Source organism: Protopterus annectens, chromosome 6.part0 (genome assembly GCF_019279795.1).
Source record: "Protopterus annectens isolate FY-2018-M chromosome 6.part0, PAN1.0, whole genome shotgun sequence".
NCBI classification, from domain to species: domain Eukaryota; kingdom Metazoa; phylum Chordata; order Ceratodontiformes; family Protopteridae; genus Protopterus; species Protopterus annectens.
This window is the reverse complement of record NC_056737.1, coordinates 1,591,291,232-1,591,316,967: the sequence shown is the minus strand read 5'-3', so window position 1 is coordinate 1,591,316,967 and position 25,736 is coordinate 1,591,291,232. Positions and strand designations below refer to the sequence as shown.

Below are 25,736 nucleotides of genomic sequence, written 5' to 3'. Positions count from 1 at the left end.
TCAGAATTGCTCATCTTCCATCTTACTTTCTACTACTGTATGTATCCATTTATCAATCACCCACTCCAGAACTCTCTGTACTGCCCACAGTTGTGAATATCCCCTTTGTTCTTGTACACCAGCACAAGTATGTTTACTCTCCAGTCATCTACATTCCGTCTTTCTCTGCATACTGCTATGAGTACCCTCAGGAGCCATTTCTCCCCTAGCTCACCCAGTATCTTTATCATGTCTGCTGTGACCTTAACTAAGCCTGCTGCTTTCCCTGACTTCATTTTCCTTAGTGCTATTCTTTTTCTATGGTGGGCTCCTCTTCTCTCACTGTAGGCTGTGTCTGGGACAGTAGAGCTTTTGTGGAGTTTTTTTTTAATTTAGAAGCTAATGGAAGTGCTCCTTCCATCTGCCTTTGATGTCTTGTGAACTGGTGAGCAGGTTGTTGCTAGCATCCCTTATGAAGAGTGTCTGACTATCTTCTTTATTTTTCTGTCTTTGCCTTGCAACCTGATATAGTTTCTTTGTGTTGCCTACTGAGTCACTTTCAAGAAGCTGGTAGACTGCCTCTGATGCTCTCTTCTTTGCTATTTCAACTCTTTTCTTAGCTACTTTGTAGCCTGTATTCCTTCCTAGTTTGGTCTGTCTTTTTTCTGTGTCCCACTTTTTCCTGCACTCCTTTCTTTTGATGACTTCCTGGATTTCTACTGCATTCCACCACCAGCTTTCTTTCTGTACCTTATTGCCATACGTGGCTTGGCACATATCTGATGTCCTTCTATTCCAGTGTTGTAGTATTCTACATGCAGGTTTACCCGTCTTCCTTTCGCGTACATCCGGCCAGTATTCCAAAGTTTTTCAGTCTCTCAGGGTGTGTCGGGCATCTGACTTGGCTGCAGGTACATAGGCCATAAAAGTGACATCTGCACGCACCAGCCTTCAGAACCTTTCAGCCTTCAGTCGAACGCCAGGTGTTCCTCTTACTCACTGATTTCAGATTAAAAATAATCAGATAAGTACCCCGTTGGGGAAACTTTCAATCCTTTTTTTTTTTTTTTTTGTTATAGTTTTTTCATGTCATCTGGAAGGGCCAAGTGTAAATGTGACCGGCAGATTCCCCACAAAGACACCCATGATCAGTGCCTTTTTTGTTTGGGTAAAGAACACGACCATGAGAACTGCCCTATTTTTCAGCAGTTCGTTCCTAAGACCTTGTGTCACTGTTGCATGCTCTGAACCTTTACCTAAAGAACCAGTGGTTAAAGCAACTTATGTTAGGGATAGAAGGTGCCTCCAACGCCCTAACAGAACTACCTAAGAAGAGGGCCAAATCCATGTGGCCTACCTCTTCTGCTGTGCCTGTACCACCTGTACCTCAGCCTGTGGCCAACATCGGCCTGGCAGAGGAATCTGCTTCCACCAGACAGGATAATATGGGTACCTATGAGGAAGCTGCACAATCCCGAGTGGACCGCACATCCACAGAGGCATTACTGGTGTCTGCCTTAGATGCCAGGGGGGGACCAGTGCTCTCGGCGAGCCTGTTGGATCACGACGATCCCATCCATTCTTCTGATTCGAGGCATTTTCTTACCCGGATGCCAGCTAGGCCTCTTAAGAAGCAACAAAAGACCAAACATCTCTCCCCACCACCTGAAAGCACACCCGATTGACAAGCTTTCAGTCAAAGCCTATTCAATGCCTTCATGGCTCTACACCCTACCTCAGTGTGAAGCCCTAGCATAGTCCCTCTTCTCTTAAGTCCTAGGTCTCAAACCACGGTTACTGTTATGAGAGATGAAGAGGAACTTTTTGACTCCTCCTCCGAGGGCTCCCTCTCCTACACTTCACATATTACCTCTCCTCTCGGATATGGCTCCACAGAAGAAGACTGCATTGACCCTGACTCCCTAGTTGAGGATTTAACCTTAGGGGAAACGATCTGCAAAATGAAAGACCTTTTTAAGTGGGAATCCACTGACATGACTGAGGTGCAGAAGAAGAGGTTCTACGACCTCATACAAATGTCCCTCCTATTCTGCCAGCATTTCTAGATGCCTTTTCTTCAGCATCCCTCAACCTGGACTCTCAACCTCCTGCCCCACGCAGGGCTGACAGATTGTACAAAGTTCCAGAATCAGAGAAATTTCTCCTTAAGTGCCCTCCAGCTGACCCAGCCACTATTTCCATCTCCACTGATAGGGCTTCCGAACTTCTGCCTACTACAACTATTCTTCCAGCTGACAAGGACAGCAAGACAATAGAATGTCTGGCCAAGAAGATCTACACTTCTGCCACTCTTGTCTTTCAGGACCACAAATTACCAGACTCACATGGCTAAGTACTCCTTAGCCCTGCTGGACAAAGGCCATCAAGGAATTGGCCAACATCCAAGATTGTGCAGCCAAAGCCTCACTGTCCTCCCTCCTAGCTCTCACATCTCAGGTGAACAGACACTATAAGGTGCAGTTATGATGCAGTTTAAGCCTCAGCTAGGTCACCTGCATCAGCTTCTGCTTTAAGGAAATATTCTTGGTTACATCTACAGCCCCTCCCTAACAACGTCAGGGCAAAGCTTACTGATGCCCCTTTAGATCATTCTGCCTGGTTTGGTACTAAAGTAGCTGACCTCTTCAAGTCTCTACAACAAAAAGGCAGAGAAATGCAGCACCTCACCTGCTAGATGTTATGTGGTCCTAGCTCGCCTACATTCATTACTAATGGGTTCGGAGCCGAGAATCGGCTCCGACTCGGCCGACTATTTTCTAGCACGAAGTCTCTAATTGGCTGGGCTAACTGGTATCCCAGGATGCACCTCGCCCCAACCCCCAGATCTCGTTTGCCGCTCGTTGAGTTAGGACGTGGTCTCGAGCTTGGCTGTGGCTAAGTACCCTTTTACTAAACTTTCTAAAGTTTTGTACTTCTCTTTTATACAAAAAAAGCTATTCTCATAGCTATATTGTGCTTTGTGTGTGTTTGAGCCTGTTCGGTTAAGTTTTTGGAGAGTGTGTGTGGTACCCCTTGTGTTTGGCGGGCTAGGCCCGTTTAAGTTAGAGGGACCTAGTCCTCTCCTTCGCATTCTTTTTATAGTTTGTTCTGTTGTCAGTTTCTTTCCTAGGGAACGTTTGAATTAGAGTTCCTATGTCCAGTAGTGTTTCCCGCCTTCCTCCTGTTGTTGTTGAGTGTTTGGATATTGTTGGACATGTCGAAAGAGCAAAAGGAGCATAAACCCTCTGGGTTTAAAAAATGCTCTAAATGTGCTTATAAAATGTCTATTACAGATGGGCATGCCATCTGTGTTTATTGCCTTGGTGCGATTCATTTACAAGAATCATGCAGCGTCTGCCATTCCTTCAGCTCTAGGGTGCTGCAGGAAAGGAAAAATAAACTGATTTTGAAGGGCCTAGTCAAGCCCGCTTTTGAAGAGGATCTAGAGTCTGCTTCTTCTACTGGCAAGTCTAAATCTACCAAAACTAAGAAAAGATCTCCGGCTCCATCTAGTTCTTCGGAGCCCCCGGAGAGGATTTTGAAAATAGTTACTATCTCCTCGGCTCCTTTGGCTTCGGAGCCGCAGGACAAGAACTCTGTTTTGGATACTGCCTCCTCAGCTCCATTGTCCTCGGGGCTGCAGAAGGTATCTGTGGTACTGGAGTCGACCTCGGCTCTGATCATTCTGGAGCCAATTCGGAGCCGGTCACCCAGTGTTAGACAGGAGTCCATAGGTAGGAGATCCTCATCTAACTCAGTTTCCTCCAAATCCTCGGTTGTCTGATTTGGACATGGATAAGGGTGGTCCAGAAGCTCCTTCAGTCGCCAGTGTAGACAAATTGTTTTCGGCTCCGACCCAGTTGGCTCTGGAGCCTACTCCATTGTCTGTACCGATGATTCCTCCTCCGAGCACCTCTGTGTCGTCGGAGCCGGAGTGTTTGGTGCCGAGTGATGTCCTTGCGCCGGCTCCGATACCCCTGGTGGGTTTATTGGAGCCGTCGTCGGCTCCAACCATTTCGGTTCCGTCATCTGGTTTCAGCACTCTGGTTTCCTCGGTCGGGCCCGACGGGGATGCATCGGGACCGCCGTCGGCCCCGAGTCTCCCCCTCGGCGCTTCGGCTAGGGGGACACCGACTCCGGTTGTGGTTTCGGAGATGGGTCAGTCTTCAGATTTGGGGGGACCCGCCTTCGATGCCATGAGGAGTGCACTGGCCAGGTCGTCAGTGACATCACTTGGATCGGTCACTCCATCCCCATACACCCCGGCTAGAGCCTCCGACGCCCCCCTATCTGTGGACAGCGGAGCTCGAAGGCCTGAGGACACCCCCATGAGTGGTCCCCAACTTTCTGAGGGCCCCTCAGAGTCTGTGCCTGAGGAGCCTCCCAGGAAGAAGTTGTGCAAGAGGAAGTACATAGACTCCCAAGACAAGTCCATCACCTCGGATACCGACCTCGAAGATGCAGAGGGGTCCCCTAAGCCGTCCTCCGATGATGTCTCTTTCTCTGACATCCTGGAGATATTGAGGCAGAGAGGCGACTGGCCTTCCAAGCCCCCCTCTGAGGAGGAGTCAGTATTCCTCAAGGACTTCGGAGCTCAACCTTCCGCCTCCTGGGTGTCTCCACCCTTCGATGAACTCTTGGACCCGATTTGTCGAAGGGTGTGGGAGCACCCTGATTCCGTGGAACCAGTGCCCAGTCGTCTGAATAAGTTCCTGTCTGCTCCCCCAGGGAAAGAGTTCTTGACAAAAGGGGTCCCTGTAGATGCCATGGTGGTGGCGTCAGCCACTCAGCAGGAAGTTGCAGAGGCTTCTTCTTCCGTCCATCCTCCTAACAAGGAGTCCAGGAGTATGGATCGGTATGGGAAGCGTACCCTGTCTTCAGCGACCTTTACACTGCGGTCACTGGATTACCTTTGTCACTTTACTCGGCTCCAGAGAGATCTCCTCAAAGAGTAGGGAGATACCTTGACGGGTAACCTGCCTGAGGCGGTAGCGCAGACTGTTAACACCCAGTTGTCTACCCTTGGTTCCATTGTCAACTCGTCCATGAGGCTCATATCTTATGCAGCCGAAGGGGCGAGTAGGGCAGCTAGTTCAGGTTTGGCTCTTAGGAGGCAAGCCTGGATGCACCTATGTCACTTCGCGGAGGCCTTCAAGTCTTCCTTCACTGACTCCCCCTTCGATGGGTCTTCTCTTTTCGGACCCAAAGTGAAAGACACTCTCACCAGATGTGAGCAGGAGGGTAAGACTTTATCTGCCGTTGGGGCCTGTTTTTCTCTTCCCTCTAGGCCTTATTCCAAGGCTCAGAGAGGAGGGAAGATGTGGTTCAAGAAGTCACAAAAGTCTTTCCCCGCCACTCATGGTGAGCCCCCCTCCAGAGGCAGAGGAGGGGGGAATTATTCTGGAAGATGCCGTCCTAGGTGCAGAGGAGGCCCCTGCAATTTGGGAGACTGCGACTCCTTTCGCGGATCTTCCTATCAGCATCCCTGAGGGATCGCCCGACTGTGCTATTCCAGAGTCAGTCGGGGGCTGTTTTTCGAGGCATCCTCAAGCCTGGGAGAGCATCACTCAGGATTGATGGGTTCTTTGAATAATTACCGGAGGTTACACCATTCCCTTTGCTTCACCCCCTTCTCCAATCAAAAAAATCCTGGACGTTCCACCCAGTCAAAGGGATCAAGCAGCACTACAGATATCAAAGCTGCTTAGAAAAGGAGTCATCCACCCGGTCCCCTCAGACCAGATCGGATCAGGAACTTACTCGAGACTCTTTTTGGTGCAGAAAAGAACAGGGGACCTGAGACCCATTCTGGACCTCAGCCGATTGAATCACTACGTCCTAAAGTCCAAATTCCGAATGGTCACTCTTCAATCCATCTTCCCATTGCTGGGAGAGGGAGTATGGATGTGCTCCATCAACCTCAAGGATGCCTATTACCACATCAAGATAAACAAGGCATCCAGGAATCATTTACGCTTCCGTCTGGGAGCCAGTCATTTCCAGTTTCAAGCCCTGCCCTTTGGTCTCACCACAGCCCCCAGGGTGTTTACCAAGTGTTTGCAGTGGTGACAGCTCACCTGAGACGTCTAGGATTCCAGGTGTTTCCTTACCTGGATGATTGGCTCCTTACCGCCCCCACCAGGCATCTCCTCATTCAAGCCAGGGAGGCTACCATAATCCTTTGCCAAAGGCTAGGAATTACATTAAACTGGGAAAAATCTGCCTCGCTGCCCTCACAGCGTGTTGTATTTATAGGCGCAGAGCTAGACTCTGTTCAAATGAGGGCCTTTCTACCTCTAGAAAGGATAACAGTGTTGCAATCTCAGGTCCAAGCTTTGTTGCCCCGCAAGAAGGTTCAAGCCAGGTTAGTTCTTCAGCTATTGGGATTCATGGCGGCGACTATCATGCTAGTGCCCTTAGCCAGGCTACACATGGGGATCCTCCAGTGGCTTCTTTCAGTCCAGTGGTCCTTTCAAAAATTCCCTCTCTCTCATCCAATTCTCCTCACGGAACAATGCAAACAGGATCTCCGTTGGTGGCTATGTTCCTCCAACCCGGACAAGGGGAGGAATCTAGTTCCTTTGTCTCCTGCTGCCAAAGTGACCATGGACGCTTCCCAGATAGGGTGGGGGGGGATTATCTGGGCAGAACGGTCCAAGGCATGTGGCAGGATCACGAGGTACACTTGCACATCAATGTCCTAGAGATGAGAGCAGTGCTATTAGCGTTGCAAGCACTCCAGAGTTCTCTTCCCCGGGGAACGATTGCTATTCACTCGGACAGCATGTCAGTTGTGTGGTACCTGAACAAGCAAGGAGGAACCAAGTCTTACCCCCTTTGCAGAGAAGCCATGAGAGTGTGGAATTGGGCAGTGTCTTCCCAACGGTTTCTGGTAGCAACGCACATTCTGGGAAAATCCAACGTGATAGACAGGCTAAGCAGAGCTATTCTGATGCCCTACGAGTGGTCTCTGAACAACCGAGTTGCGACTCTGATATTCAGCAGGTGGGGTCAGCCTTGCTGCGACCTCTTTGCCAGTCCTCTCAATGCCAAATGCAGCAACTACTTCACCCTGATCCCCCCACAGGGGGAGTCACCCAGGGACGCACTAGTCCACGGTTGGCCTCCCGGTCTGCTTTATGCCTTTCCTCCATTCCCTCTGTTACCAAGAGTGATCCAGAAAGACATTTACTTGGGAAGCAAGATGATTCTAATTGCTCCACACTGGCCCCGCCAAGTCTGGTTCCCCTTCCTTCAGCGGTACACAGTGGACGGTCTTTGGACTCTGGATCCAGTGCCAGACCTATTGACTCGCATGTCAGGACAGTTCCACCCCTCCCTACAGTCCCTCGGGTTGACAGCCTGGCTGCTCCACTTCCATCATTAGTTAGACTACATTCCCTTTCACCTGAGGTGGTGCATATTCTATCGTCGTCTCACAGGTCCTCCGCCAGAAGAATTTACTCCAGCAAATGGAAGAGATTTTCTACCTGGGCTCAGGCCCAAAGCCTGGACCCCTTCAAAGCCCCTATATCAGCGGTCTTAGACTTTTTAGCTATGCTCTTCCGACAGGGCTCCGCTCCCTCGACCATTAAGGTGCAGCTGGCGGCCATTTCTAACTTCCATGTATCCTACAAGCCCGATCTTATGGGCCATAAACTTTGCAAGGCCTTTTTAAAAGGAGCCTGATTACTTTGCCCTCCTCTGTCAGAACCAGTCATGCCATGGGATTTAAATCTGGTGTTGCAAGCCATCACTTCTCCACCCTTTGAGCCGGCTGCCACTTGCGAACTAAAATTCTTTTCCTGGAAGACGGCATTCTTGGTGGCCATCACTTCGGCTAGAAGAGTATCAGAACTTCAAGCGTTGTCCATTAAGCCCCCGTATGTGATCTTCCATAAGGACAGGGTATCCTTGAGACTTGATCTGTCCTTCCTCCCTAAATTGTCTTCCACATTTAACCTCCAATCCATTGAGTTAAATGTGTTTTTTCCAAACTTCTCCAACAAAGCAGAGTTCAAATTTCATCAATTGGATGTGCATAGACAACTGAGATTCTATTTACACAGGACGAAACATGTAAGAAAATCGGATCAATTGATGTTCATCGTGTTACCCTGCTGCAGTCATCACACTTGGGTTATCCTGCCGTCAGGCAGTCCCACAGTCTGCCCGAATTCTAAAGTCTTGGTCCGGCGTCGGTTGCTGTCGCTTTTTCCCTGACGTCAGTGCGCCAGGGGTATATGAGGCATCCAACGCCATTTTCTTCAGTCTTTCTTGCCGCGCAGTGCCCGAAGCAGAAGCAGTTCGCAAGTGCCAGTCGGCCGACACCTCAGATTTTCGATTTGAATTTCAGTCCGAAGACTTCAATAAAGCTAAGTACCCCATTGGGGAACATTTTCTTGCCTCAGTCCGATGTCGGAAAAAGTTAACAATTGCATTTCTTGTGGGAAGCAAATACCTCATAAGGACTTCCATTCCTATTGCATTCCTTGCCTAGGCCCAGACCACGACGTCACAGGTTGTCGGTTTTGCACTAGGTTTAATAAACGCCGTTTTGACTTTGCACAGCATTACTTTGGTAGGAAATTTAATTATATCATGCCGTCGGAGCAGACTACAACCGCAATTCATAAAAAAACGCAAGGATAAGGACAGGCAGCCTAGGAATAAGTCAGACCCAGAGGCCTCAGCTGGGCCTTTCGCCAGTTCTCCAGTTTTCATTGAGGCGCCTACGCAGCCCCTGACGACCGCAGAGCTGGAACCCCAGACAGCTGCAGACTCCCAAGCGGAGTCTACTAGGCCGACGCAGCCATCCACCGACACCGGAGCAGAATTAGACACCGGTGCAGAGGAAACACCTTCGGTTGCAGAAGGTGTCTTTAGACCGACTACACTCACCATTAAATCTTATTCTAAGCTTAAAACTCCTTTAAAACCTAAGAAAACTGTTCATCAGTCTACAGGTCAAGGCCCCATGCCTAAGAAACAGATGCTTAAGATGGCTGAAGATTTAATTACCCTTATCAGGGGTTCCCATCCCCCTCCTGATAAAAGACCAAGACTAGAGGAGGATTATGCATCCTCTGACCAGGTTTCTCTTTCCTCAGATTCTTCTGAGGAACAGGATTACACTTTTCCACCTTATGAGGATTCTGATGCTGAAGACTCTATTCCCTCAGCATCTCCCCCTGAAGACTACTCCTTTGGGGAAACATTGCATACCATGAGGGAACATTTCCACTGGGAAGGCCAGGATTACTCAGATTCTAAGAAAAGGCTCTGAGAGTTCCTTTTATTACCCCAGCACAGACCTTTTGCTATCCCTCCTGTTTTAGATATTGTGGATGATGTCTACTTGGAGTCTAGTTTAAATCCTGACTCTCTACCTCCTGCTCCAGCCAAACCAGACAGATACTACAGAGTACCTGACTCTCACAAATTCCTTTATAAAAGCCCTGTAGCTGACCCAGAAACCATATCCCAGGGTCCTAAGCGAGCAAAAGCTTCTATGGCTAAAAATCCTGTGCCCTCTGAAAGAGATTCCAGAGCCCTAGATAGATGGGGAAAGAAAATATAGACATCTGCAACTCTGGCTATGAGAGCATTAAATTGTAAGTTTCACATGTTGAAATATCAACAATTCCTGATGTTTCAGTTAAAACAAAAAATGAGCACACATTCAGAACAGCCTGAATTCAAGGAAATGCAGGATCTGTTGCATGCAGCTGAACAGGTGGGCAAGCATACTTTGCAGTGCGGATTTGATTCATTGGAAGCTTCCTGTAGAGCAGCTGTTACTGGCTCTGTCATTCGTAGACATGCTTGGTTAAAAGAGCAAACCCTCCCTGACCATGTTAAAGCAAAATTATTAGATGCAGCTTTACAACAGGATGTATTATTTGGTGTCAAAGCAGAAGAGGTTTTAAAGAAAATGGAGGATAAGGCTAAATCTATGCAAACGGTCAAGGATTTCTTGCAGGTACAACCCCCTCGCTTCAGCAGAAATTGGCCAACAAAAAATTGGTCCTTTCCAACTTCAGATAGATCACAGAGGGGCAAATACAGATGCCCAAGGGGCAGAGGTCAGTCACAGGGCCCTTACAAATCTCACCACTGGGGTTCTGCTACCCAGAAAAGAGGAGAAGACAGGCCCCAAGCTAACAGAAGGCAGACACAATGACTCCGTCCTCAAACTACCAAGCAAATCTCTCCTGGCAACACCCTTGGGAGGAAAGCTAGCATTTTTTGCAGCCGAGCCATCTGGCACATCATCACAAAAGACAAATGGGTTCTAAACATTGTCTCTCAAGGATACAGATTCCACTTTCATACCTTACCAAGGATCAAAGGAATGCCAAACCTGCCACCAAATCAATGGGCAGAGGCGCAAAAACAAATTACAGCTCTCATGAACATGCGAGCCATTCAACAGGTACCTACACAGGAGCAAGGACAAGGATTTTACTCAAGACACTTCTTAGTTCCAAGAAAGGACAAAGCATGGAGACCTATTCTGGATCTTTCAATTCTGAACACCTATCTGCAAGTACCAAAATTCAAGATGTTAACACTACAACAGCTTCTTCCCATGCTGGGAAGAATGCTTGACTAGTCACTTTGAACCTCAAGGAGGCATACCTGCATGTCCCTATCAGAAGAAATTGCAGAAGATACCTCCGCTTCATTGCAGGTTCAACGCATTATCAATTCTCTGCACTGCCGTTTGGCTTATCTACTGCGCCCAGGGTCTTCACAAAATGTCTGGCACCAGTAATTGCATACTGCAGACAAAGAGGAATTCAAATATACCCATACCTGGACGACTGTCTTATTCAAGCAGAAAGCAAGGACATTCTTTTACAGCATCTGGCATTTGTCAAACACCTTCTAAGTTGCCTAGGGTACACAGTAAACGAAAAAAAATCAAAACTAGTGCCCTCACAAAACATAATATTCCTGGGTGCCAGCTTGAATACAACGGCCCAGATGGCTTATCTCATGCCAGACAAACAACGACAGCTGTTCCAATATTTCACAATAATGGGAACAAAGACCTAACTCCCTGCAAGAAAAATTCTGCAGGCCTTGGGATACATGGCATCTTGCATACTACTAATACCATTTGCAAAAAAGCATATGAGGAAATTACAATGGTACCTGAAAAGTGTATGGACTCAGCACAGCCACAGCTTGGAAACAATGATTCCACTCATTCCCTGCCTTCAACAGGAGTTTCTATGGTGGGCACAGGCATGTCACCTCAACAAGGGTCAGCCTTTCACCTTACCCACAGCCAGGCAAACTATGACAACAGATGCATCGGATTATGCCTGGGGAGCACACATGGCAGGACAGTGCATTCAGGGCAAATGGACTACAGATCAGAGACACCTGCATATCAATCAAAAAGAAATGCTAGCAATACAGAATGCCCTAACAGCTTTCAAGGACCTTCTACACCCAGGACAATTACTAATAAGGACAGGCAACACCACAGTTATGTGGTACATAAACAAGCAAGGGGGCACACATTCCTACCCTCTGTGCAGGCAAGCAATGACCTTGTGGAACACTGCACTGTCTTACCAGGTTCAATTACAAGCACAATTCCTGCCAGGAAAGAAAAACACATTGGCAGACGACCTAAGCAGAAACATCATGGATCCACACGAGTGGAAACTAGATCCACAAGTATTTGCAATGATAGCTCAAAAATGGGGAAGCCCAGACATAGATCTGTTTGCAAGCCCCCACAACCACCAACTTCAAAAATTTTGCACAAGGACCTTCCATCCATTAGCTTGGAAAGTGGATGCCCTCTCATTCATTTGGAAAACATTAACTGTGTATGCCTTCCCTCCACTACCTCGTCTAGCAAAGGTACTGCTGAAAGTCAGATTAGAGAGGCCACAAATGATTCTCGTTGCACCAGACTGGCCACGCCAACATTGGTATCCAATTTTAAGGAACATGGCCCAGGGCCCACCATGGATTTTGCCACAAATTCCTCACCTAGCGAGACAATCTGATTCTACACAGCCAGCTCAAGACTTTAAACCTGGCGGCATGGCAAATTACCTAAACAATCAACCAACACCTTTATCCAAAGCTGTTATGGATGTCATTCTGGAGGCCAGGAGGCCCAGCACCAGGAAAACCTATTCAGACAAATGGAAAAGATTTTGCGCCTGGAACCAGGCTAAAGGCCTAAATCCCCTGGAGCCGAACATTCCTCAGATTCTACAATATTTAACTGAGATGTTACACAAAGGACTTTCCTTTTCATCTATTAAGATCCACGCCTTAGCAATTTCAGCACGGATCCTTTATTTTCACATCCACTCCTAAGACAGTACCTCAGAGGGGCTAAGAACTTAAGACCGCCAAGGAGAGCTCCAACACCTACATGGGATCTCATCTTTGTCCTGGAAAAGCTTACACTGCCGCCCTTTGAACCAGCTTTTTCAGCTGATTTAAAATTTCTTTCATGGAAAACTGCTCTACTACTAGCAATAACCTCAGCTAGAAGAGTCTCAGAGCTACAGGCATTAATGGCAGTGGAACCTTTCCTCATTTTTCATCAAGACAGAGTTTTTCTACGAACTAATCCTTCCTTTATGCCAAAGGTGGTATCCAGTGTGGCCCTAAACCAAACCATTCACTTGCCCACTTTCTTCCTAAATCCCCAGAACAAAGGAGAAAGACTCCTGCACTCTTTGGACATTGACAGGCAATTACGTTACTACTTGGATAAAACTAAGGCTTTCAGAAAAACTGACCAGCTCTTTGTAGCCTATGCTACAGGATCACAAGGAAAAGCTATCTCAAAACAGAGAATTTCTAAATGGATCGGGCATTGCATACGTTTCTGCTACTCAAATCATGAGAAAACAGTGCCTGCTAACATTAGGTCCCACTCCACCAGGGCTACAGCTACATCAGCAGCCTTTCTCAGGGGAGTGCCAACCAAGGATATTCTGGAAGCTGCTACTTGGAGTTCAGTGCACACCTTCACCAAACACTATCCCTTACCTCTTTACTCTAAGACTAGAGCTGGTTTTGCCACTGCAGTTTTGCAGGGCCTGCTAGCTTCTTCTAACCCTGTTTGACTCCACCTCCCCTCCTTAGCTTTGGGATTCAACCCAAGTGTGATGACTGCAGCAGGGTAACACGATGAACATAGTACAGTTTTGTTCCTGCCATAAATGTAGATGTTCAAGTGTTCACCCTGCTGCAGTCCAGGTTATCCTCCCTCCATTCCCTCTAAACTAGCTGAACTTATCTCTACCACTTTATCCTATACTACCTCTGTGGTGTATTTGCTTGTACCTAACGGTTTTGTTTTATTTTTATATAGCTATATATATATAAGTATGTATGTATATATATGTATGTATGTATATATATATATATATATATATATATATATATATATATATATATATATATATATATATATATATATCTATATGCATATTATGTATGTATATATATATATATATATATATATATATACATACATAATATATTTTGCCTACCTTTTGGGGGCACCTGACATCTGGGGCAAGAAAAACTGAAGAAAATGGCGTCTGATGCCTCTTATATACCCCTGGCGCACTGACGTCAGGGAAGAAGCGACAGCAACCGACGCCGGACCAAGACTTTGGAATTCGGGTCGACTGCGGGACCGCCTGACGGCAGGATAACCCAAGTGTGATGACTGCAGCAGGGTGAACACTCGAACATCTACATTTATGGTAGGTACAAAACTGTACTTTTGTGTCCTTCTCAGAGAATAGAACGGGTGGCCCTGTTTCCAAGTGCACAATTTCTAAGTGGATCAAGGATTGCATTTCCTTTATTTACTCATCAGCAGGCAGAGATTTACCATTCCCAGTTAAGGCTCATTCCACCAGGGCAGTCTCGACTTCAATAGAGTATCATGCCAGGCTTTCCTTGGACGACATTTGTGCAGCGGCCACCTGGGCTTCTCATCATACCTTTATCTGTCATTAGAAGCTGGACGTGACATCTAGAGGCCGGGCTTCCTTTGGTTCCACAGTTCTCAGGAGTATTTTCCTATGAGTCTCCCGGGTTAGAGGTGCTAGGGATGCTGTCCCATCAGTAATGAATGTAGGCGAGATAGGACCACATAACATCAGTTAGTTATGTACTCACCATAACGATTGATGTATGTGGTCCATCTCGCCTACATTCTTACGTACCCTCCCACCTGCCCCCTTCCTGAAGGATTTGGAGGAAAATTGCTCTGAGACCCTTCAAAATTGTTTTTTATTCCTTTTTCCTGGTGGGTGATGTTCCTCTTAGTGAGGTTTGTGTATGTGGAGTGATTGCGATGTATGCAAACAAGATCTGGGGGTTGAGGCGAGGTGCATCCTGGGATACCGGTTAGCCCAGCCAATTAGAGACTTCGTGCTAGAAAATAGTCAGCCGAGTCGGAGCCGATTCTCGGCTCTGAACCCATCAGTAATGAATGTAGGCAAGATGGACCACATACATCGATCGTTATGGTGAGTACATAACTAACTGTTTTGCCCATTCCTAAGTTCCATAGGAAGTACCCTGCGAAAACTCAATTCATAAGGAATCATTCTCGCTCTATGGCTCCCTCCAGGCTCAGGAGAACTCCTAGAAAACAACCCCCTTTGGCTAGAGCCTCTCCAGCCCTCAGCCAGAGGCCTCCCTTTCAAGATAGGGCAGGTAGTCTCTGACTACCTGCCAACCTAACTTACCAACCCATCCTACCCCTCTACCCGTCTGCGTATCTCTCTCACTGTCTCCCTGTATGGTCCCACATTACCACAGACAAATGGGTTCTTTCCTTCATCCAGAACGGTTACTTTATGACCTGGATCACCCCCCCACCCCAGTACATAAGGGCACTCCTCAGCCCCTCACCAGTCAGCTCCACCTCCTGCGACTTGTACTGCAAGCTGCTGACTTATGGCACCCCAGAACCAGTGCCTATAGAAGCAAAAGGAAGAGGATTCTATTCCAGAATTTTTGTGGTACCCAGAAAGGATGGACCATGGAGACCTATAATAGATCTCTCACATCTCATGCTAACCCTAGATACAAAGGATGCTTATCTGCATATCCCAATAACGCCCACATTCAGGAAATTTTTTGTCAAGCTCACCTCATTTTTTATCTGCCTTGCCCTTTGGGTTTTCCACTGCACCCAGGGTAGTCACAAAACATCTGGCTCTAGTCATCGCTTATTGCAGGACAAAGGGTATCTAAATATTCCCCTACCTAGATAACCTGCTGATTCAGGCAGACAGTCAGAAGACTCTCCTCCTTCACACTCAGCTTCTTTTGTCCCTATTGCAGTCTCTAGGATTTCAGATAAATTTCTCAAAATCTCACCTGAAGCCCATACAGGACATTGTCTTCCTGGGGTGCAAGATTCACACAGACCTCATGAAGGCTTTCCCGCTGCCAGACAAGGTGGTATCCATAACGGACTACCTGCTCTGTATCCTCCAAGCATCACAACTGACAGCAAGGCAGTACCTGAGACTTCTGGGTTACATGGCAGCCACTATACACATGCTCCCCTTAGCAAGAATGCACATGAGAAAGTTACAGTGGTATTGTAAGTCAGTCTGGACCAACCATTCTCATCCCTTGGAATTCAGGGTCCCCCTTCTACCTTGCTTGAAACAAGAATTCAGTGGTGGCTGGTACAAGTAGCCAACAACCCAGGCCTCCCTCTCCAACCACCCCCACCCACACAGATCAGGGTCTATATTAGAATCTCGACTGCTTAGTTTGTTGAACACTGAAATCTCAACAGCTAAACGGCAAAAGCTTAAAATCACGAATGGCCACTTGCGCATATTTTTTCATCGAGGGGAAAAATTCACTTGGCCATCACAAATTAAAATAAACTTCCAAACCCTAACAAAGTTGGGGGGGCTTTGCCCCCACACCCCCCGATGAGGGGGACTGTGCCACCCACACCCCCTAACTAAATATACCAACTCCAAGATCGCACTACATTGGGGAAATGGCAAATTCCCAGTAATGGCCAAGCAAATTCTTTCCTGATGAAAAAAGTCACGTAAATGGCCGTTCACGAGAAAAAGTTCACATAAATGGCAGTTCACAATTTTAAGCTTTTGCCATTTAGCTGTCAATGTTTCAGCATTTGAAAAGCTAAGCGTTCGAGCTTATAATGTAGACCTCACAGATCATGCATACAGATGCTTCGATCTGGGCTGGGGAGCAGCACTAGGCCAAAGACGTGCAGGGTTTGTGGCCAAACACACGCAAACTAGAGCACATCAACGTCGGAGAGATGAGGGCAATCCTCCTTGCACTGCAAGCCTTCCTACCTTCCCTCCAGCAAGGCCCACTCAAGATTTTCATGGACAATACCACTGTCTTGTGGTATCTCAACGACCAGGAAGGGACCAAATCCTACCTCCTTTGCAGACTAGCTCTGCTGGTATGGGAGCTGGCCACCTCACAGGGTATTACCCTGCAGGCAGTTTACATCCCCTCCCTTCACAACTTCCAGGCAGATTATCTCAGCAGAACCATCGCAAACAACCATGAATGGATGCTTCACAGAGATGTCTTCCGGGATCTGGTCCACTGGTGGGGTACACCTCAAATAGACCTGTTTGCCTCCTCCATCAACAGGCAAATTCCTGGCTTCTGCACCAGACCCCAAGGCACTGGCAACAGATGCCTTCTCATTTTCTTGGAAGGGGCAATTTCTGTATGCTTCCCCCCTTCCCATTGATTCAAAAGGTGCAACTGAAAATTCAGCAGGACAGACCAAAAATCTTGCTGGTGACTCCCTACTGGCCAAGACAGCACTGGTTCCCCCTTCTCCTTCATTTGTCCAAGGGCAATCACCACAAGTTATCCCCTCGGTGGACCTTCTGACACAGCAAAAGGGATCACAGATGCACACACAGTGGGAGTCTCTGCACCTCACCCTGTGGTTGATGGGATTCTGATTCCCTTCAGACACCTGTACAGTGAGGATGTGCTCAATGTCCTGCATGAGGCCAGGAAACTAACACAAGAAAATCTTACCTCTCAAAGTGGAAAAGGTTTGCCGTATGGTGTCACAAAAGACAACTGGGCCCACTGGCAAGCAACATCCCTCTAATCCTGCCTTACCTGTGTGAACTATTGCAGACAGGTCTGGCCTACTCTTCTATAAAAGCACACTTGTCTGCAATCTCTGCCGGTCTCCCTCTGGATCGACCCCTAACATCCAGACTTCCTACCAAACTCTTCCTCAGAGGGGTGTACTTCACCTGAACCCCCCCCCCCCCCCAGGAAACCATCCCCTCCTCCCTGGGATCTTAACTGTGTACTAGGAAAAACTCACCCTAGCTCCTTTTGAGCCAGCAGATAAAGCCTCCCTGAAACTGTTTTATTGGTGGCTCTGACCTCAGTCAGGAGGGTCGCAGAGCTACAAGCTCTGATCGCTAACCCACCATTCCTAGTCTTCCACCTTGATAAGGCTACTCTCTGAGCTAACCTGTCCTTCATGCCCAAGATAGTGAATGACCTATCTTTGAACCAGGCCATACATCTGCCCATCTTTTTCCCCAATCCGCAGGGGGAAAGTGAGAGAGTACTCCATTCCCTAGATGCCCACAGACAGCTTAGGTTTTATCTTCATAAAACCAAGTCCATTAGAAAATCTGACCAACTGTTTGTCTCCTTCCACCTCAGAGGCCTGGGAAAAGCAGTGACCAAACAGACCATTTTCAACCTGGATTTCCAAGGCCATTTCCTTCTGCTACATATACCATGGGAAAACCTTGCAGGGTAATATAAAAGCCCACTCCACCAGAGCTACGGCCTCTTCAGGAGCCTTCTTTAAGGGGCTAGACACCAACATAATCATTGAAGCAGCTACTTGGTCCTCATTGCACACTTTCATCAAACATTACAAGCTGGACCATATCTCTAGGGCCAGGGCAGAGTTTGCCAGGGCTATCCTTCACAAATTCCTGGAAACTTCAACCAGACCACACCAGCCCATTCACGGTGAGCTTTGACATTCTTACACATGTAGACCACTGCAACATTGGAATAGAAGGACATAGAAAAGTTCTGTAAAATCTTACCGTAGCCATAGATGTCCTTCTCTTCCATGTTGCAGTATTCCTTCCCACCCTCCTGTCAGGTTGCACTTGCTCTTTTGGGTGGCACTGGATGGGCTATGCACTTCTAGGACTGGCTCCGACTGGAGCTTTCTGTTCTGAGGGCTAGTGCAGGTAGACATCACTTTTATGGCCCATGCACCTGCAGCCACGTCAGACGCCTGATGCACCCTGAAGGACTGAAAAACCTTGGAATACTGGACGTATGTGAAAGGAAGAAAGGAAGAAGGGTAATCCCACATGTAGACTACTGCAACATGAAATAGAAGGACATCTACACAACTTTTCTTTCTGTAGTCCTCACACATGCTGTTTTGAGGTTCAGCAGCGGCCTTTATTTTTAAACACATTTATTGAATTATCACTTGTGACATAGGCACATTTACATTTATATAAAAATAAACTGTATTAGAATAAAATTAACAAACATTATGCTTCACATATATTGTTATATATCTTATAACCTAAGCAAGATTACATAAATTATTCCATTCCTGACCCTTTTTTTGAAACAAGAAACATCTTTCTTAAACCATCACGTATGACATAAGCAGTTATATGGTTGAATAAATAAAAACAAAACACACCAACGCCATCCTAGTTCATAGGTTCATGGGTAGGTTCATAGGTAGGTACTAGGTTATTGGCCCTAGGGCCTATATAAGCCTAGCCAGAAAATGTACCCTGACTTTCGCCACCCAAGAAAATTATTTTCCTGTGCCCCTGTCGACCAGAGCCACAGAAGTGATCCCTGGGGTGAATTTCCCATTTCCCGTCCTATCATCAAGATTTTTCTTGAAGAATGCTAATGAGGAGCTCTGTTTGACATAGATAGGTAGTCTGTTCCAGAGTATGGGAAGTCTCTGGGACAGGAATCTATCCCTCCAGCATGTTCTGTTTGTTGTGGTGACAAGGTTTAGGTCCCTAGAGCTTGTAGCTTGGAGGGAGTGGGATTTCTTTAAGTGGAGCATGTCCAACAGCTCTGGGTTTGACATAGCTTTGTATGTTAGGCAGAGATCGCCCCTGAGTGGGCGATATGCAATGGAGTAAAGCTGTAGTTTTTTGAGACTGTCTGCGTAGGGCATCTGTTTGAGGCCAGTAATCCTCTTTGTAAGGTATTTCTGTGGTCTTTCCAGTTGTTGTAGATGTCTTGTGAGGTACATACTAAAAGGGGCATTGTACTGTCTAATGGGTCTAATGAGTGATGAGTAGAGGGGAACAATGACCTCTTTTTTTCTGGATGAGAATCCTTTTGTGATGAGATGAGCCAATGAAGGATTTCCTGACCACTGTGGTGATGTGATTATCAAAGGAGAGACTACTGTCCACCTGTGTCCCAAGGTCTCATCACATTTTCTGCATTAAGTAGACCATGGGTACAGAGTTTTTACCAAAGGGGATGACAATACACTTTTTGACATTGAGCTTCAGGCCATGGCTTTGACACCAGGTATCTGTCTCAGTGAGGCCCTTTTGAAGTTTGTCCACATCGTTAGGAGTTTCGATTATGGCTCCTAGTTTGCAGTCATCTGCAAACTTTGTTAGCCAAATACCTTCTGTGTTAGCCTGCACTTCAGAGAAGTAGATACCAAACAGGAGAGGACCCAGGACTGAACCAAGCATTTTACATCATGCACCATACTGACACACTCCCAGTTGCAAACATACATCGCTTACAATCGACATTTATTTTCAGTCAAACATTACATAGCTCATTTAAGTCTTGCCTTCTTTTAAACCTCATTCCTCCTCTTTATGTATTGTTCCCACAATTCCCATTTTTCCTATGTAGTTTGCTCCTACCTTTTTCTAAAGATCTCCGTTCCAGTTGTTTTATCTCTGTTACTATATTCACTGCTACTAATATAGTTGGTTTAGATTTTGATTTCCATTTTCTAGTAATTGCTTTTTCGGCAGCCACCATAATTAGAGACAGCAGGACCTTATCCATGCCTAGGCAATTCCGATTCTGTATCATAGCTCAGAAAAATCACCTTCCTTGTCACACCAATCTGCCCACCCAGCATCTTCAACAGTGCATCCCGCAGGGAATCCTTAAAGTCCACCAACTGACTGGTACTCCCAGAAAATATGTTCCCAATTACCTTTCTTTCCTGTCACACCTCCAATGTTTGCTGGCTGCCTGAGGAAAAATCTCTGGCATCTACTTGGAGTATAAAAATATCTATGTAAACATTTCCAAGCAAAAATCTTAAATCTTCAAGATTGTGTTGCATATTTTGGATGCCTACATATATCCTCCCTTTGTTTCTTTGTAAGTTGCTCATTCAGTCCCTCTTCCCAGTCCTTTCTAACCTCCTCTGATTGATTCTTATAATTATTATGCAATGTTTATATGCTCTACTAATTATTTATTTTTTAATGGCAGCTTCTGCTTTAGATTCTGTTAAAAACTCTACCAATGCTGGTCTTTCATTTAGGGCCCTCCCACCCTCCAGTTCTTTCTCTTTGCCTGTACTCTATCAATCCTTAATAGGGAAGGCAGTCTGTAACCTGCAGTCAAAATAAATTACTGGCATCTTCCCATTCTATCATCTTTCCCTCTCTTGTTATTTGCTCCCACTTCCTTGGTTCCTTGCCAGTTTTCTCCAATAAATTCCAGCCCCCTCTTGCCTGTTGTCTATATCCCTAACTGCAATCACCCCTATCAGCGAAATGTCCTTTCTCCATTCCCGCGTTGACTCAGTTCTTAGAATACTTCTTGCTACTGTATGGATACAATATTCTGTATGATTTTTGTTATTCTCCGTAAAGGCCTGCGTCCAAAATCCCTCTGTTTGTTTCTTGAGCTTCCCTCCCTGTTTAAAGAACATCCTTTTCCACCTTGAATTATAGTTTGCTGCTTGTGCTATGTGTAGGAGCCTTAATTGTGTAGTTCTGAATTACCCCTTTAAATTGGGTAATCCCAATCCACCCTGTTCTACTGGAAGAATCTGCTTGTCCGACTTGACTCTTGCCATCTTCCTTCCCATGTAAAGTCCCTCACACATGCTGTTTTGAGGTGCTGCCATTCTTCTTCAACTCCAACTATTTCTTCCTCCTCTTGGGGTGCTAGAGCCCTGAGTTGTTGTTGTTGTGTCTTTCAGCTTTTTCTGGTTAGGGGGTCGCCACAGCGGAACTCCGGTCCGCTAATGATTGGCAGTAGATTTTTATGTTCTGAGTTGCCGGCCCTGACGCACAACCTTCAACAAAGGTACACCCATTCACGCATGTCTCCACACAGAAGACACTCTAGCTGAGATTCAAACAGGACAACGTCTATACTTTGAGGCGACAACGCTACCGCAGCACCACTACCGCAGTATTGCTAGAGCTCTGAGTAATTCCTTTCAATGTACTTTCTCTCCAGTCAACTTCCAAGTCTTCATTGTGTTTTTTTGTTTACATTAGAGCTCTCTGAGGATTACTTGCAGCTGATTGTGGCAACCAGTGGTTTATGCTGTAGTCCGACTGTTTCACTGTGGATAACTTGACAATCACTGACCATACCCCAGTGCCCTTTCCTTGCTAGGAGGAAGTCTACCTGAGTTGCATGTTGGCCACGCTTGTATGTGAACTTGTGACTCTCTTTCTTTCCAAACCATGTGTTGGCTATTGTCAAGCTATTTGCTACACAAAAGTCTGGAATGGTCTCTACATTTTTATTCCTGTTGCTCCACCCATGTGGACTCGGGCAGTCCTCATATCCTGTTATGTCTGTCCCAATAGTGCATTCAAGTCACCCATTGTCAACACCAGTTCATATTGTCTTGGTTTATCTAGTAGGTCCTGCAACTGCTGTCTGAATGCACTTTTTTCCTCCCTATCACAACTTTGCTGTAGGGCATAGGGCAGTATTCATGATCTCAGCCTGTCATTACACTGGAGTCTGATTGCCATGAGTCCTCACTGCTTTCTGAAGCCTCTTTCTCATCACAGTTCCCACACCATTTCTAGTCCGTCCTCCTGAGTAGTAGACTATGGATCTCAAGCCAAGTGTCCTTGCTGTACTACCTTCCATTTTGTCTGTTGGATACATAGGATGTCCAGCCTCTTTCATACCATCATGTCATCCACCTCCAGGCTGCATTCTGTCAGTTAACCTACACAGAGTATAACAGTTCTTAGTTCATGTTTGGCAGATTGATTGGTTTTACATCCAGCTTTCGCTCAGCTGAGCTAACCCAGGTAACCCAGGCTGGGCAACTGGACACTGGCCGACCAGTAGCTTATTGACCCAGGGCTGCTGGGCTTTATGGCAGGAACACACTGGCCAGTAGGGGCACATACACCCCTCCCACCGTTAGCATGGGTCCCTGGCATAGGTCAGAGTAGGCCTGATCCTAAACGCACTTATCTCTGGCACATACCCATGCGGCGACATTAGTCAGCATGACCGAATCAGCTAGAGCCATATTTTACACTGTCAAGTGCTAGCCCTGCCACAATGCGCAGTCTGTGATCCATGCTCTCCTATCTTGAGGATACTGCACACAGTGGATGCCCAAAGCGGTTGGTCTAGAAAACTCTTCCCCCAAAGTGCACCATGTAGAGTCTGTGCTGCTGCCCACAGCTCCACTTATTAGGTAATTTGAGATAGAAACACTCAGTATGATGTTCGTGCTTCACTTTTGCAGTCATTACTCTTGGGTTATCCTGCTGGCAAGCTGCCCTCAGTCGGCCAGAATTCCAAAGTCTAGGCCCGGCGTCGGTTGCTGTCGCCTCTTTCCTGACGTCAGTGCACCAGGGGTATAAAAGATGCAGCCGACGCCATTTTTTTTAGTCTTTCTTGCCGTGCGGTGCCCGAAGCAAAAGCAGTTCGCAAGTGCCAGTCGGCCAACTCCTGAGATTTTCACATCCGAATTTCAGAACCGAAGTCTTCAGTAAAGCTAAGTACCCCGTTGGGGAAACTTTTTTTCTTACTCCAGACCCATGTCAGAAAATTTAACAGTTGTATTTCTTGTGGGAAGCAAATACCTCATAAGGATTTTCACTCTTACTGTATTCCTTGCCTAGGCCCTGATCACAACGTTGCTAGTTGTCGGTTTTGTGCTAGATTTAACCAACGCACTATTAAGCATCTGTTTGATTTTGCATTTCATTACTTTGGCCGAAGATTTAATTATATAATGCCGTCGGACCAGTAGACAACTGGAGTTTACAAAAAACACAAGGACAAGGAAAAGGATAGGCATCCAAGGTCCAAAACCGATGACGAGGCCTCTGCTAGGCCAGTCGCCGGTTCTCAGTGAGGTGCTTTCGCAGCCCCTGACGCCCACTACCTCAGAGCCAAAGGCTGCTTCCGACTCCCACGTGGAGCTGACTGGGCCTCTGGATACTCAAGGTATTGGACACTCGGAAATCATTCCCTCAGATGGGTCCAGAGCCGCTGAGCAGGAATCTGCTTCTGAGGGTGTCTTCAGACCTACACAACTATATATTAAGCCTTCTTCAGCTTCAAAGACTAAAGCAGCTCTAAAGGCAAAGAAACAAGTACAGCATTCTCCTACTCAGACTACCATGCCAAAAAAAGATGCTCAAAATGGCCGAAGACCTAATTACTTTGATCAGGGGCTCCCATCCCCCTCCTGATAAGAGGCCTAGAGGCCTAGGCAAGAGACAGAGTATGATTCTTCTTATCAGGTTTCTATTTCCTCTGATTCCTCTTCTGAACAGGATTACTCCATGCTTCCCTATGAGGATTCTGATGCTGAAGAATCCATTCCTTCAGCCTCTCCTCCTGAGGATTATTCTTTTGGGGAAACCCTGCATACCATTAGGGAGCATTTCCACTGGGAGAGCCAAGATTATTCTGAATCTAAGAAAAGGCTCAGACTTTCTGCTACTTCCTCAGCACAGACCCCTTGCTATTCCACCTGTTTTAGACATTGTAGATGTATTTTCAGAGTCCGGCTTGTCCCCTGACTCTTTACCCCCTGCACCTGCTAAGCCAGACAGATACTACAGGGTTCCGTTTTCTCATAAATTCCTATATAAAAACCCCGCTGCTGACCCAGAAACTATATCTCTGGGTCCCAAAGGGGTTAAAGCTTCCACTGCAAAAAAGCCTGTCCCCTCTGATAGGGATTCTAGGGCTCTAGACAGATGGGGGAAAAAAGTATACACTTCTGCCACCTTGGCTGTAAGGGCTTTAAATTGTCAGTTTCATATGCTTAAATATCAGCAATATTTAATGTCACTGCTTAAACAGAAATTGTTGACAAATACTGAATGTTCGGAGAACAAGGAATTGCAGGATTTATTGCATGCAGCTGAACAAGTGGGAAAACATACTTTGCAATGTGGTTATGATTCACTGGAGGCCTCTTGCAGGGCTGCTGTCACTGTTATTAGAAGGCATGCTTGGTTAAAGGAACAGAATCTGCCTGATCATGTTAAAGCAAAATTATTAGATGCACCATTGCAGCATGATACTTTGGTAGTAAAGCAGAAGAGGTTTTGAAAAAAACGGAGGATAAAGCAAAAGCCATGCAGACAGTCAAGGATATCTTACAGGTACAGCCACCCAGGTTTAGCAGGAACTGGCCTTCTAAAAATTGGTCCTTTCCAGTATCAGGCAGACCACAAAGAGGCAGATACAGGCGTCCCAGAGGCAGATCTCAGCCCCAAGGCTCATACAGGCCTAAACAATGGGGTGCTCCTACCTCCAAAAGCAGAGAAGACAAATCACAACCTTACAGGAAACGGTCCCAATGACTTTCCTCTGCCAGATCCAATCACTTTGCTTTTGGCAGCCCCCCTTAGGGGGGAAAACTAGCACTTTTTTCATCAAATTGGCAAATGATTACCCAAGACAAATGGGTCCTGAACATAGTGGTCAAAAGGTATGCCAGACCTGCCACACAATCAATGGGCAGAGGCACAAAAACTAATTACAGCCCTTATGGACATGAGGGCCATTCAGCAAGTACCACAACAAGAGCAGGGGCAAGGATTTTACTCCAGACTTTTCCTAGTAACCAGGAAGGACAGAACCTGGAGACCAGTACTGGACCTGTACTGGACCTGTCTATACTAAACACGTTTCAGGAAGTTCCAAAATTCAAGATGTTGACTCTACAGCAGCTACTGCCCATGCTGGGCAAGAAGGCTTGGCTCGTAACTTTGGACCTAAAAGAGGCATGCATGCATGTCCCAGTCAGACAATCTTGCAGAAGATACCTCAGATTCATAGCTGGCTCAATGCATTACCAATTCTCTGCACTGCCCTTTGGCTTATCTACTGCACCCAGGGTCTTCACAAAATGTCTGGCACCAGTAATTGCGTTTTGCAGACAAAGAGGAATTCAAATATATCCCTACTTGGACGACTGCCTAATTCAAGCAGAGAACAAAGACATTCTTCTAAAGCATCTGGCATTTGTAAAAAGATTACTAACTGGCCTAGGGTACACAGTAAACGAAAAGAAATCAAAACTAGTGCCCTCTCAAGAGATAATATCCCTGGGTGCAAGCTTAAGTACAACTGCCCAGATGGCTTATCTCACGCCAGACAAACAAAAGCAACTGACTTCTTACTTCAAGAAATTGGCAACAAAAACTCACTTATCTGCAAGGAAAATCCTGCAGGCCCTG

At 46.5% G+C, this 25,736-nt stretch overlaps 1 protein-coding gene across 1 annotated transcript in view; it reads left to right on the top strand.

Moving 5' to 3' along the window:
• CLASP1 (cytoplasmic linker associated protein 1) overlaps window positions 1-25,736 on the top strand; it is a 4,127,769-nt gene that overhangs the window by 379,689 nt on the left and 3,722,344 nt on the right. The window lies entirely within an intron of this gene.